Below are 14726 nucleotides of genomic sequence, written 5' to 3' on the forward strand. Positions count from 1 at the left end.
TTGGGGGAAGCTAGGTGGCGCAGTGGATAGAGCCCCGGCCTTGGAGTCAGGAGTAACTGGGTTCAAATCTAACCTCAGACACTTAATAATTACCTAGCTGTGTGGCCTTGGGAAAGCCACTTAACCCCATTGCCTTGAAAAATCTAAAAAAATAAAAAAAAGTAAAAAAAAAGAACTCAGGTCTTCTGATTTCAAAGTCAATGATATTTCTTTCTTTGGGGGGAGAAAATTGGGGTCAAGTGACTTGCCCAGGGTTACACAACTGCCATCTACTTGAGGTCAGATTTGAACTCAGTTCTTCCTGATTCCACAGCCAGTGCTCTATCCACTGAACCATCTAGGTAGCTCTGCCAATGATCTTTCCACTGTGCCATGAGTGCTGGACTTGAAATGAGAAAGTCTTGAGTCTTACACCCACTAAAACCTCAGTTTCTTCATCTAAAAAATGAGAATAATAATATCTATAATAAACTGTCTCATAGGAGTATCCTGAGGCACATTGGGAGGTTTGTAAATCACTTTACAAACATGTAAATATATTTTGATTATTACTATCTCATTAGATATCTTTTCTATGAGGTTCAAATAATGAATATCTTGAAGCAAGGTGTTATCTGATCATAACTTCTATATATTTCATATTTTAAGGCTATTGAAGCAGTAGATTAAAAGCTTTGAATAGAAAGGCATTGGGCTGGTAGCTCATCCTTGGTAGATTCACTGAGAGTATCCTCAGGTTAACAGAGTTGAGATGCATCTATTATCCCCCCATGATTTGATTTCCCCTTCTAGATCACCATATTTTAAGAGTTTTAAATCCCAAAGATTTTGAGTTTGTGACATCTTTTATAAACAGGGTTCTCAATACCATGTCTTGTAACCTCATGCTTTTCTGTGAAATTGTCTATGAAATCCAAGCTCAAACTAGCTTATGTAACTGTGACTCTTATCGTTGCTCTGTGGACATGATGAAGCTACACTCAAAGCCTTTACATAAAACTTCAACATTTTAAATGAATAGTATTTATTTTATGACATCTTTGGTGATTCTCATCTTTGACATTATGGAGTGTGAAAACATACAGTCACTATTATTTATTATTAACAAAAATTAAAAGTAGTTATTGAGTGCCTTGGAGATTCTTGATGGGATGGCTTTTTTCAAAGGCAGTTTCTTCCCACAAAGAATTTGACATTTTCCCCCCTCCTAGCATAAATGAAGAATGAATTCTCTTAAGTCTATCTACCATATCCACAGGTCTAAATATTTGCATAATGCTGAGCAAACCAAGAACCCTAAAAAAATGTCACTTTTCCTCAGTAGGTTTTAGTCTGAAGAGATGTCATGAGGCAGCTGAATAAGGAAAACATGCATTTTTCCTCTGTTTCTAATGCTTCTATTAATATTCAATATTAATTACTAATTAATACTAATTACCAATTAAGTCTTTCATGGAACCATGATTTCCTCAATGTGAGTACCTCTACTATGCAAACAGTGCAGCACCTCTTAATAGAAAATTTCATAGCATCTCAGTTGGACTATGTTATGGAAATGCTTGTTTTATTCCATAAATTAAAAATAAAATGAAAAAACTCAATTGGAAAGGACTTCAGAAGTTAATTTATCCAAAGTATAATTAAATGGGAATCTCCTCATAAGTTACTGTGGTCAAGAAATCTTTTTACCTAGTGGTCAAATTTCTGGATAGTCTTGAACAACAGATAAATAGTTGTTTGACTGGTTTATACTTGAAGCTTTCTAGGTAGGCAGGGATTTCTAAAGCTTGTGATTTGTTTGCCTAATCTTTCAAAACCCGGATCACTTCTGCAATACTACGAGGCAACAGAAGGTAACTTTGGAAGGGAAATAGTAATATGTTACTATGAAAGTATAGCTGGGGCAGCTAGGTGGTGCAGTGAATAGAGCACTGGCCTTGGAGTCAGGAGTACCTGGGTTCAAATCTAGTCTCAGACACTTAATAATTACCTAGCTGTGTGGCCTTGGGCAAGCATTGCCTTGAAAAATCTAAAAAAAAAAAAAAAGAAAGTATAGCTGGATAGACATGACATATAGCTGTAAATGTACATTTAACCAAAAGGGGGTGCTGCTAATCACTCACCTGATCTGATTTACTAGGAAGGCTCAGTGCTTAAGATCTCCATGGAAGTCATGGTGCTTCACCCTGCCGAGGATGAATACAAAGATCTCTATAATTCTCAGTGGGAACACTTCCACCCCAGCTTTACATATCACTAGGTGGCCATGCTAATTCACTAGTCTAAAGGAAGTGGTAATGAGTATTATCTAATTAGAAAAGACCTGAACCCCTACTTCTGACATCCTGCTTCTTCCCTCAATTTTTTATGCTTAGCTGTGCTCTAGTTAGGTGACCTTATATAATAGGAGTCATTCTCCATTAAAGCATCATGTTTTATTCTTGACATAAATATGATAAACAACATATAAAATATACCGTGTAACTATGTGCTCATAGGTTTCCCAGACCCCAGACAGTTTTCTTACAGTAGATAGTCCACTCCAAATCCAGCTCTAGGAAATGTATACATCAACTTCCTTAGATACCCCCCCCCATGGCCATTGCTCTTATAATCTGGCAATACCACATAGTCTACAACTGATATGTGACTCAGATACCAATTAATCTTCATTATTAATCTTCAGGAGTTCTGGGCCAGAAATTAGATTATTCTTTGAATCTTAAGACATGACCTAGGGATCCAGTGAAAGCTGAAATCCTGATATACTGTTTTTGGTGACCTCTCCAGTCCTGGCAGGGACTTTCCACTGCTCACCAAAGCCTATCCCTCAACATGAAGCTACTCCTCCCTTAAGAAACAGGGAGAATAGACACAGAGGAGTTTAGGAAGAAAAGTCCATCCTCCTTCTATCCTGGAATGTCACTGACCTTGAGATCTCTGGTTCCTGTTTTTAGAAATTGGGAAGCAAATACCCTCTTCATTTGAGCTTTTTCTTTGGAACTTCAGAATTTCATTTTTGAGAACTTCACATCCTTCCTGGACTCACTTTCTCTGAAAAATTTTAGACTATGGGATCCTCCCTTTCTCTTGTTTTGAACTCTTTAAAATATCTTCTCTCCAAATAAAAATGGTATTAGACTATGCTCAATTGTTATTGTTATTTAGTCATTCATATGTGACCGACGCTTCATGACACCATGGGTCATATCATCCAGGGGTTCTTGTCAAAGAGGTGGGAATAGTTTGCCAAATAGGAGTTAAATGACTTAGGGTCATAAAACTAGTGAGTGTCTGAGACCAGATTTGAACTCATATCTTCCTGATTCCAGGCCCAGCATTCTACTCACTGAACCATCTGACTACCTCTTCTTTTCTCAATTACACATTCTTTTTTTTTTGTTTTTTTGCTAGGCAATGGGGGGGTAAGTGACTTGTCCAAGGTCACACAACTAGGTTATTATTAAGTATCTGAGACCAAATTTGAACTCAGGTCCTCCTGACTCCAGGGCTGGTGCTTGATCCACTGGGCTCCTCTTTGAAGCCCAGTGGCCTTGTGCCTGGCTTCTTTCCCTTGCTGCTACTTATAACTTCTGTTAACCATTCCATTTTTACTCACCCATATGGCAGTAGAAAGCTAGTCACTCTGCCCTGAAGTAGGCCAGAGGGAAGTAGACAGTGAGAAGAGATTATCATAAACATCCAGAAGTTATAAATGAGGTGCTACCTACAGGGATGGTGGTAGTTTTCATACCTATGTAATCATTTTTGGGTGGAAGGAATCAGATAAGGAAGGGCTGTCCAAAATGCAGCCCATGGGCCACATGTAGGTCCACAGGGTGATTTTATGCCGCCTGCCTGTGGGTTTCCTCAATGCTTTAGTAAATGAAGCCTAGCTACCGCAGAATTCTCACTAAAATGGCCAATCAAAATATATCGTCTATTGTTTTCAATAGAAACTTTAAAAATAAGGTTGAACATCCCTGATATAGGGGATGGGAGAAGGTTGTAAACTCTGACTTCACTGGTGGGAGAACTCCCAGTGTGGAAGCTCCCAATTTCACTACTGCATTTTAGCAATTAATCTATAACTTAGAAAGGCCTGAAGCACTGAGAACCCAAGTGATTTGTGCATGTATCTTTATCCAGTATTTATCCTAAGCAAGATTTGAGTCTATAACTTTATGACTCCTAAACCAAAGCTCTACTCTTCCACCCTGTCTCTTACTTACTGTTTAGACGTAGGTAAGGTATATTATAAAGGGAAGGATGGAAAAATTGGATTCCAATCCCGCCTCTGACGCTTAATAGCTGTGTGGTCATGGTTAAACAACCTAGTCACACTGAACATCTGCAAGTTCCTGACAACTACACCTACCTAGGAATTAGTAGGGTTGGAGGAAATGTCCACCTTGGCGAAGTCATTGGTCTTTGCCTTTTTCTTGTAACATGTATGCATGTGTTCATACATTTTAGGAATGTCAAACCATTCAGTGCCTGAGCCTTTTCAGAATACAGAGTTATGACATGTCAGGATGAGAACTATTTGTCTGGGCATTTTGTGGGACAAGGAATCTTAGATTTACAACCAGAAGAAAGCTTTAAGGTCACATAGGCTAACCCCTTTCATTTAGAAGATGAAAAAAGCGAGGTCCAAAGAGAGAAGGTCACACAGGTACTGAGATGCAGAGCTTTTAAATCTAGGTTCTCTGACTTTAAATCAAATGCTAGTAATTTATAACTCATTCCATTACTTTTTAATCACACTTTCTATCATATAATGAGCTGGGTTAGAGAGCTGGAGAGAGAGAAAAGATCATCCTCCCATTAGGAAGTATTATCAGTCAGACCTCATGTAGGAGAAAATAGCAGAGAAAAGTTTCCAGGAAAGGCTGTGTGTGTGTGTGTGTGTGTGTGTGTGTGTGTGTGTTCAGTCCAAGTGTATGCTTCATTCCCTTCTCTTTCTAATGTGTGCAGCTGCAAGGAACCAAGGAACCTCATTTACTCATCTAGGATTCAAAGATGATACAAGCAGATGCAGAGGCATCCTTGACCTGGGTTTCCAAAGGGGACAAAAGATCCTTCACAGGCACAGAATGGAATTTGAACAAAGCAAATAGTTATCCTTGGGTCTTTTTCTAATGTTTTACAAAATGTAATCTGAAGCCTAGTACTTCCGAAGGAAAAGGAGAGAAATATTACTCATAATCTCTTTTATAGATAAGGAAATAGACTGACAAAAAAAGGAAAAACCTAGCCTGAGGTCAGGGAGAGAGAGGATGGATTCTACTCAAGCTTCCTGGCAGCATTACACTGGTTTAATCAGCAGACAGTCTTCTTTGTCAGCCACGCTGAACTTCCTTGCCCACAAGCCTTTACTGTCTTTCTGGAATTATGTAAGACTTGCGCACAATCTGAAATGCTACAGCCTCCCACTATATTGAATCTAGCCCTGGCCTTTGACTCAATTGAACCATGCTTGGTGATACAGTGCATAGACAGTTGGACCAGGAATCTGAGAGATATGAGTTCAAATGTGACCTCTTACACTTTCCAGTTGTATGAACCTGGGCCAAGTCAGTTAGCCCCAATCAACCTCAATGTCTTCTAAAATAAAATGGGGAAAATCATATTACCTATCTCCTATGGTTGTTGTATGTTAATAATACATGCTTTTTCCCTCCCCAACCCCACCCTTTGACATGACAGTCCTTCAGATACAGAGAAGCTAGAGAGCATCCATTCAAGGAACAAAGGAGACTAATAGCATAATGAAGGGCCTCATGGTCATGATTTATGTAGATAAGTTGAAACCACTGGGGAAATTTAGCTTGAAGAAAGAAAAGTTTATCCTGGGTATATTTTTAGTCATGTTATGAAAGAAAATATACACAAAAAATGAAAATAGAGAAAGTAAAATAACAGTATGCTTTGATATTCATTCATATTTCATCAGTTCTTTCTCTGGAGACAGAGCAATTTTTCATCAATTATTGGATCTTTGTATTTCTGGGAAGAGCAAAGTCGTTCACAGTTCATTACTGCTGCGGTGTACCACTTTTTTCTGGTTCTGTTCATTTCCCTTTGCATCAGTTTATATAAGTTTTTCCAGGTTTTTCTGAAAGCATTCTGTTCATCATTTCTTATAGCATAAAACTATTCCAACACAATCATATATCACAACTTGTTCATCCATTCACCAATTGATGCGCATAGTTTTGCTCAAATTGACTTGAAAGATATCTCCAATATTTAGCTGATGCACCAGTCTAATGATCCTTTCAAAAAAGGAAAGAAAGTTAGTTTGGCATGGCTTCTTTTTACAGAGGCCATACCGACTCTTTGTACTGAACACTTCCTTTTCTGGAGGCTCCCTAACCATCCCTTTGTCAGGAATCAAACTGAGGCTTACAGAGTTTATTAATTCATCTTCTTCTCATATTTGATCTCTGAATTATCAATCCTCCCCTAAATTCTTCATTATTTGACATTGGTTCAGTAATCATTTTCAGCTGTTACTTCATTATCTCCAAGGACATTCATTTCTGCCTGGTGACTTGGACTCACCAACAGCTGTGGCATACACATACTTCATTTATGTTAGTTATCAACTCCTGTTTTACAATTCTGTTTTGTTCTTTTTAGCACTAAGATAATTGGGGAAGACAGAGAAAACTGAACAAAAGGCAAGTTGAGAAGCTCTGCCTTTTCTTCATCATCCATTATTATCATCCCACCCATCCCCAGCTATGATCCTCCCCTTTTTTGGAGCCTTCTCTTTTCCTGTATAGAATTTTGTTTAAAAAAATCTTGATCTGTTGTCCTTGGCTTTCCCTGAACTTCACCTCATTCTGGCACTCCTGATGCTATTTTTTAGGATTCTGCCATCCTTTTCAAATATACAACCTGTTATTTGCACTTGTTTCTATATTGTTAGCTTTCTTTAAAAAATTAAGCTGGTTCATTAGGGTTTTTTTCAACATCCAAATAAATCTCCTTAGACAACTATATCCCCCCCTTCCCTCTTCATCTGAGCTTTCTCTCTTTGGACCTTCAGAATTTCGTTTTTGAGAACTTCACATCCTTCCTGGACTCACTTTCTCTGAAAAATTTTGGACTATGGGATCCTCCCTTTCTCTTGTTTTGAACTCTTTAAAATATCTTCTCTCCAAATAAAAATGGTATTAGACTATGCTCACTTATTATTTGGTCATTCATTCGTGACTGACTCTTCATGACACCATGGATCATATCATCCAGGGGCTCTTGTCAAAGAGGCTGGAATGGCTTGCCACTTCCTTCTCTAGTGAGTTAAGGCAAATAGGAGTTAAATGACTTATGGTCATAAAACTAGTGAGTGTCTGAGACCAGATTTGAACTCATGTCTTCCTGACTCCAGGCCCAGCATTCTACTCATGTAACCATCTCACTACCTCTTCTTTTCTCAATTACACATTTTTTTTTATTTTTGCTAGGCAATGGGGTTGACTTGCCCAAGGTCACACAATTAGGTTATTATTCAGTATCTGAGACCAAATTTGTACTCAGGTCCTCCTGACTCCAGGGCTGGTGCTCAATCCACTGTGCTACCTTAGCTGCCCTCAATTACACATTCTAAAAATGTTTTTCCCCCCTATAAGATTCCCACCAATGCTATCTAACCAAATAGTGCTTCCCTATTGGTAAGAATTGGATCCAGACCAAGAATTCCTCTTGTCAGTTCTCTACTTTTTAAAGAATTAAATTTTCATCAAGACAAGCTGAGCATTAAGGAATCGATTAGCTTCTCTGCTTTTAGAAGAGAACTCCAGAAATTATCCAGAGAACCAGACCCTCATCATTATTATATCATACCAATATGCCATGTTTATTAAATCCTTCCCAAAGACTTTGAGAAATTTTTTTCTGTGAAAGTGGTCTTTGGAATACACCTATCAAATATCGCTTTTGTTTCTTTACCTGACTCATAGGGTTATAGTTCATAGTGGTGAAGGTCATATAAGTTTATCATATTAATGTTTAAAATGTTTTGTGAAACTTCAAAGCATTAGGTGAATATTTTGTTATGTTATTTCTGCCTCGGTTGGTCTTCATTCACATTCTCCTCTTTTTTTTCTCCTCACCCTGATCCCAGTATCTTCTTAACAATGCCTGTGAAGTAGCTAGATTATGCAGTGGATAAGTACTGAATCTGGACTCAACAAAATTTGACTTCCTATCCAACCTGTGGCTATGTGACCCTCGGCAAGTCACTTGTCCTCTGTCTGCTTCAGTTTCCTCATCTGTAAAATAAGGATAATAATAGTACCTACCTCCCAGGGTTATTATCAGGATCCAATGAGATCATTTTTGTAGGGTGCTTTGCAAAACTTAAAACACTCTATGTGTTGGCTAGTTTTTAGAATTACTTGGAACAATTAAATGTGTCTATAGACTTTGAACGACAACTTTTTAAACCTTTAAAACATTTCTAATGTTCAATATTTTCTCCTTTTGTTGCATTCACTAGCTCAGAATCAAAGAATCATAGAATATTAGAGTTGGGAGAGATCTTACAAACTATACCAATCTCATTATGCAGATAGTCTGAGGTACAGATAAGCTAAGAGGGATATCCTGGCCCCACAACAAACTAATGTAAGAGTCAGAATTTATGACATCTGACTTCTAACCTAGGAATCCTCAAGATCACCTTTTTCTGACAACAAAAAATCCAAAAGAAGCGCAAGAAGAGAATAAAATTAAATGCATACAAGGCATGAAGGAAGGTTTCAGCCACCCTTTGATGATTATTCTCAATTTATCCTGTATATAGCTTATTTGTACCCAGAAATTTATTTGATTTCTCCCCATTTAGGCTGAGCTTCTTGAGAACTAGGAATATCCTTTCTTTGCATTCTGAGGACTTGGCACCCTGTCAAGCTTAATAAATGTTTGTCCAACAGACCAGCCCCCCTCTCTTGGCATCAATACCTAAGAAAAGATTTGAGCCTCACTGGTGGTCTGTGATGCTCCTACATAACTTAACTTGTTCCTTCAAAGACTTTTCTCAAAAAGCCTTACTTAAGGAGATCTCCATTGCGTTCTGCCATTTTGTTGGGATTTCAAAATTTTGAGAGAGAAAATTAAATTGGGAAATGATTTCCTTAGAAGCTTTTCCCTCTCTTCTTAGCTGCTAATCTGTTAGTTGTAAGTAGTAGTTCAGGGTTAAGACTTACAGCCTCATAACATCTTTTATAATGAGATATAACAATCTAGGACTATGCCATGTTATAGGAAGCACACAGTTGAAGCACCATAGTCTAGGAGCCTGGAAAAAAACTGATATAGTAACACCCAGTTTTTGACAGAATTATGATGGATTCAAGATACAGAATAAAGTACATATTTTTGACATGGCCAATATGCCAGTATGGGAATTTGTTTTGTCTGATCCTGCATATTCATTACAAAGTCTTTGGGTTTTTTATTTATTTTTTCCATGAGGGTTAGGAGTGTGAGAAGCCAAAGGAGCTGATTGTGGGAGGAGATCAGTAAGTGTGTCTGTTCCCAGGCCAGAGGACACTTGAAGAGATGAAGTATTTAATTGTGGGCACAAATCAGTACTAAATTTCCTGATCTTTTGAAATTCATAGGAGAAACATGAAGAAAAAAGAATCCTGGCTTCTTTATAGTTTGTTTTTTCCATGTCTATAGTTTCCACAGCTGGGAACTTGATTGTTCTTTCCTCCAAATGTGCTCTGAAGTTTTGGGGAGCTGAATGAAAGCTGCACTGTACCCCAGCTCCAGTGTAACTTAGCTTTGACAGTCTCAGGTATGTTCAGTGAAGAGCTCAGAGAAAAATACCATAGGGTAATTGGGTAACTGATTTTTTTAAAATATATTAACTCCTCTCAAGCTTTCCCACAATTAAAACATGAGCACTGGGGTCTGGAGAGCTTTTCCAGGCAGAATCCTGGTTTCTTGAACTTCATCTTAACACTTGGGCTATACATACATACAGTAAGGATGCTTGAATAGGCGGAAGCAAAAATATTGTCAACAATCATTTTAACATCTGATGACTAATTAAAATGAAAGAGAAAAGAATATGCCCAACATACAATTATAGAAACTGGTTGATGTGATAATGAATGGTAGACCTTGGGGATTAAATTGGAGTTGACATGCTAACCATAGGATTATGCTTAATGCAAAGCAAGAAGGATAAAAGCAAATGGAGATGGATAACTTCACTCTGTGCCACTGCTCACAGTAAGCTTCATATTTGATTTGCATTATTGTTATTATTTAATGGTTTTTTCCCAGTTGCCACTCTAAAGTTGAAATAGCGGAGCATAAACTCTGTCTGGTTTTACCATACTTGAATAAAATCAATCTGAGTCTGTTGAATAAGGGTAAACTTAACCAGCTCCAAAGAGGTTCATCCTCATTAGGTTGACCGCTGGTTGATTAATTATATAACCACGATCACCCATGAAGCAAATAAAAACTTTAAAATGGTTTTGTCCTTTGTGGCAATAAAGGGGAGAAGGTGAATAAATATGTGAAAATTATTCATTTAGTGCTCACTAAGTACAAAGAATTATGCTAGAGGCAGCTAGGTGGCACAGTGGATAGAGCACTGGCCCTGGAGTCAGGAGGACCTGAGTTCAAAGCCGGCCTCAGACACTTACTAATTACTTAGCTGTGCGGCCTTGGGCAAGCCACTTAACCCCATTGCCTTGCAAAAAAAAAAAAAACCCTAAAAAAAACAAAACAGAATTGTGCTAAGCACTAGAGGATAGAAATTCAAAAGTAAGACAGTCCACGGCTCATGTAACTTATGTTCCTATACAGGAAGTCAACAAATAAGGCAATACTAGTAAGGAAAGAGTGTTTTGCCCTGGGAAATTAAATAGAACCAGAAGTGGATACATTGGCATATTATGTCCAAAAGAAAAAATGATATTTATTTCATCACTGTTCCCAGAGAGAAAAGGTGGAAAGTAGGGGAGAGAGACAGGCAAAGGAGAGGGTTAGTGTGGGAAGTCAGGTAAGATCTGAGGCATATTCCAAAGTCTGGATTGAATTATAGATAGTAGCCCATGTGCATTTGCACTGACTCACTCTTTCAGGTCAGTCACATCTCAACATGATGACTCCAAAGCCAAACAGGAGAAATTATTGAGAGCATGATCTCTGGAAGTTTGTTGGTCTGGAGAGGGCATCAACAGATCAGATATTGTGGCGTGTGGCATGGCAAGGGTGTGCATGGAGTAGCGAGCCAACTGGGATATAAAGCATAGTCTTCAGTCTCGGTCTCACTAGATATAGAAAATACTTGGAATCACACAAATGTTAAACCTCTTTTACACAGAAATGTAAGTGTTGATACTCTTAAATGTGTCAGTGGCCAATAACCAATGATGGACATCCTTGCTGAAAGAACTTATTGGAGCACAATATTGATTTTCTGTTCTTTGTTGTTTTTTTTTTTTTGCAAGGCAATGGGGTTAAGTGGCTTGCCCAAGGTCACACAGCTGGGTCATTATTAAGTTTCCAAGGTCACATGTGAACTCAGGTCCTCCTGACTCCAGGGCCAGTGCTCTATCCATTGTGCCACCTAGCTACCCACCAATATTGATATCTTGCAACAAGGTCAGAAAATAAAAGAAAATCAGATGGGTTGCAGATATTTTTGATAGAGGCTTTCTTGTAGTGGAACTGTTGATATGTGCTAAGAAGCAGTTAGAAATATCATTTCATAGGATACTTGGTTGTCTCCTCCTCTGGGTTTGTGAATAAACAAATAAAAATTACCATGAAGATAACTGCAGCTTATGCCAATGTCTATTCCAGAGGGTGAAGGGCAAGAGAATTTCTTTAAAGAATTTTGACAAGATTCTCCAAGCCAAATTGATATTACTTTGATATTCAATGACTCTAGTCACTATCCAAGTTAGGCAGGGAGATGAGGGATGAAAAGTATTATGAAAAATTGACTCAAGTCAGTAAATATCTACCCTGTGGGAAGCAAAGAAATGCAAAAACAGACTCTGGTCTCAAGGAATTTCCAAACTAATGGAGGAGACAATGTGAAAACAATTATGTGCAGACAAGACATGGGCAAGAGAAATTGGAAATAATAGAGAGAGTGAAAGAGCATGAGCATTAAGAGGGAACTGAGAAGGGCAGCTAGCTGGCACAGTGGATAGAGCACTTGTCCTAGAGTCGGGAGGGCCTGAGTTCAAATCTCACCTCAGACACTTAATATTTATTTAGCTGTATGACCTTGGGCAAGTCATTTAACCTCGTTGTCTTGCCAAAAGAAAAAGAAAATGCAAAGAGTTAGGAGATGGAGTGCCATATGAGAGGAACAGAGAGGAGGCCAATATCAGGAATTGCAGAGCATTTGGAGGGATGTAAGGTATAAGAGGACTGGAAATAGAAAAACGAGTCAGATTACGAAAATATTTGAATGCCAAACAAAATATTTTAGATTTTATCCTAGAGATAACTGGAAATTATTTTGGTGTGCAAGGGTGAAAATAAAGGTGATCTGATCAGGCCTATGCTTAATTAAGAAAGATCAATTTGACAGTTGAGTGCAACATGGACTAGAATGGGGAAAGACTCTAGATAGAAAGATCAACTAAAAAGCTATTGAGAAAGTGAGGGTCTGCACCAGGAGAGAGAAGGTGTCAGAGGAGAGAGGGGGAATATAAGAGAGATGCTATGAAGGTAAAATCAACAGGATTTGGCAACTGATTCAGTATGAAGGGATGAGAGAGTGAAGTGTTAAGGAGGCCACCTACTTTAGGACACTAGGTGATAGAAAGATTAGTAGGGATCCTACAGAACAAGAAGAAAGATAGAAAGAGGGAAATGTTTGGAGGTTAAAGATAATGAGTTCATTTTTAGAAATGTTGAGTTTAATATGTCTACAGGGCATTCCATTTGGGATGCCCAACAGGCGATGGATGGTGCAAAGTCTGGAGGTTATAAGGAAGAAAAGAGTGGAAGAAATAGATCTGAAAATCATCACAATCAAAATATAGATAATTGAATCAATGACTGCCGATTTATACCAAGTGAAACGGTATAAAGGGGAAGGAGAAAAGAATCCAGAATAGAACTGTGATGGTACCCATAGTTTTTTTTAAAAGAAAGATTTTATTTATTTTGAGTTTTACAATTTCCCCCCATTCTTGGTTCCCTCCCCCACCCCCACAGAAGGCATTCTGTTATTGTTCACATTGGTTCCATGTTATACATTGATCTCAGTTGAATGTGATGACAGAGAAATCATATCCGTAAGGAAGAAATGTAAAGTCTGAGAGAGTAAAATTACATTATAATATAATGCTTTCTTTTTTCTAATTTGATGGTAATAGTCTTGGGTCTTTGTTCAAACTCCATGATTCTTTTTCTGGATACAGATGATATTCTCCAATGCAGATAGTTCAAAATTGTCCCTGGTTGTTGCACTGAAGGGATGAACAAGTCCATCAGGGTTGATCATCACTTCCATGTCGCTGTTAGGGTGTACAATGTTTTCTGGTACCCACAATTTTAATGGGTTTAATCTGCAGGTCCAAAAAAAAGAAAAATCTGAGAAGGAATAGTCAGACAGGTAGGAGGAAAATAAAATCAGTCTTAGAAGCCTCAGACCTATTTATCATGAATGCTTTCATCCCAAAGAGTTAGAAAATGTTGGACCTGCTGAGATCAAACAGCACCTCCAAAAATAATGGCATTATTTATTTTTATAAGAAATAAATGTTCTCAGAATTCTTTTTCTATGTCTCTCTCTATATATGTCTATATATATATATATATGTATATATGTATATAGTAATCTAAACCTATAAACTAGACTGTCAGTGAGTGCAGAGGTTAAAACCAGCATGAAATTGGAAGAAAATACAACAAACAATTTCAACAATTTCAAATTAATCTATTCAAACAAACCAGTAGTGCTGATGGAATAAGAGAATGATATTGTCTTTGATTATTACCTTTTCTGCAAAATTCAACCAATGTAAAATATTCATCATAATACATGAATCAGAAGAGCCCTGAAATTTCATTGACCAGCAGCACTTCATCTCTTTGCCAAGTAGAGTGGTTTGGGATTCAAAAACAATACAAATTCAAAAATGCTAATTTACTTATAAAACTCAATGGAGGAAGAAATCAATGGATTATGAGCAGTATCATTTCATTAATATTAAAATGAATGGAAGTGAAAACAAGACTATAGAAGGTTTCACATGAGACTATATCTGAGCTCCATAATCCTGGGAGTGTTTTGAGCCAGTTGAAATGGGAAGTCATCTAACAAATGGCAAAATAGATGACAGCTTCTAAGCCTCAACAACAATGTAATTGTGCTATCAGTCCAGTGGAGGCATTGGGTCTGCATTTCTCTGAGTAGGAGAAAGTTGAAAATAGATCTTTAATAAAGTAAAGGAGGAAGCTGGAATAAACTAATTGCAAAACAAGGATATCAGCGCTGAAGGTGATATAATCTTTAAGACATCAAAGATTCATTGTAGAAGTTGTCTTGAGGTGAGATATCAAAAGAATTGAAGAAATTAGGGCGGCTAGGTGGCACAGTGGATAAAGTACCGGCCCTGGAGTCAGGAGTACCTACCTGGGTTCAAATCTGGTCTCAGACACTTAATAATTACATAGCTGTGTGGCCTTGGGCAAGCCACTTAACCCCATTTGCCTTGCAAAAA

General features: G+C 37.9%; 1 protein-coding gene across 2 annotated transcripts in view; it reads left to right on the top strand.

The window, feature by feature from the left end:
- KCNAB1 (potassium voltage-gated channel subfamily A regulatory beta subunit 1) overlaps nt 1-14726 on the top strand; it is a 490100-nt gene that overhangs the window by 351610 nt on the left and 123764 nt on the right. The window lies entirely within an intron of this gene.

Source organism: Macrotis lagotis, chromosome 6 (genome assembly GCF_037893015.1).
Source record: "Macrotis lagotis isolate mMagLag1 chromosome 6, bilby.v1.9.chrom.fasta, whole genome shotgun sequence".
Lineage (NCBI taxonomy): Eukaryota > Metazoa > Chordata > Mammalia > Peramelemorphia > Peramelidae > Macrotis > Macrotis lagotis.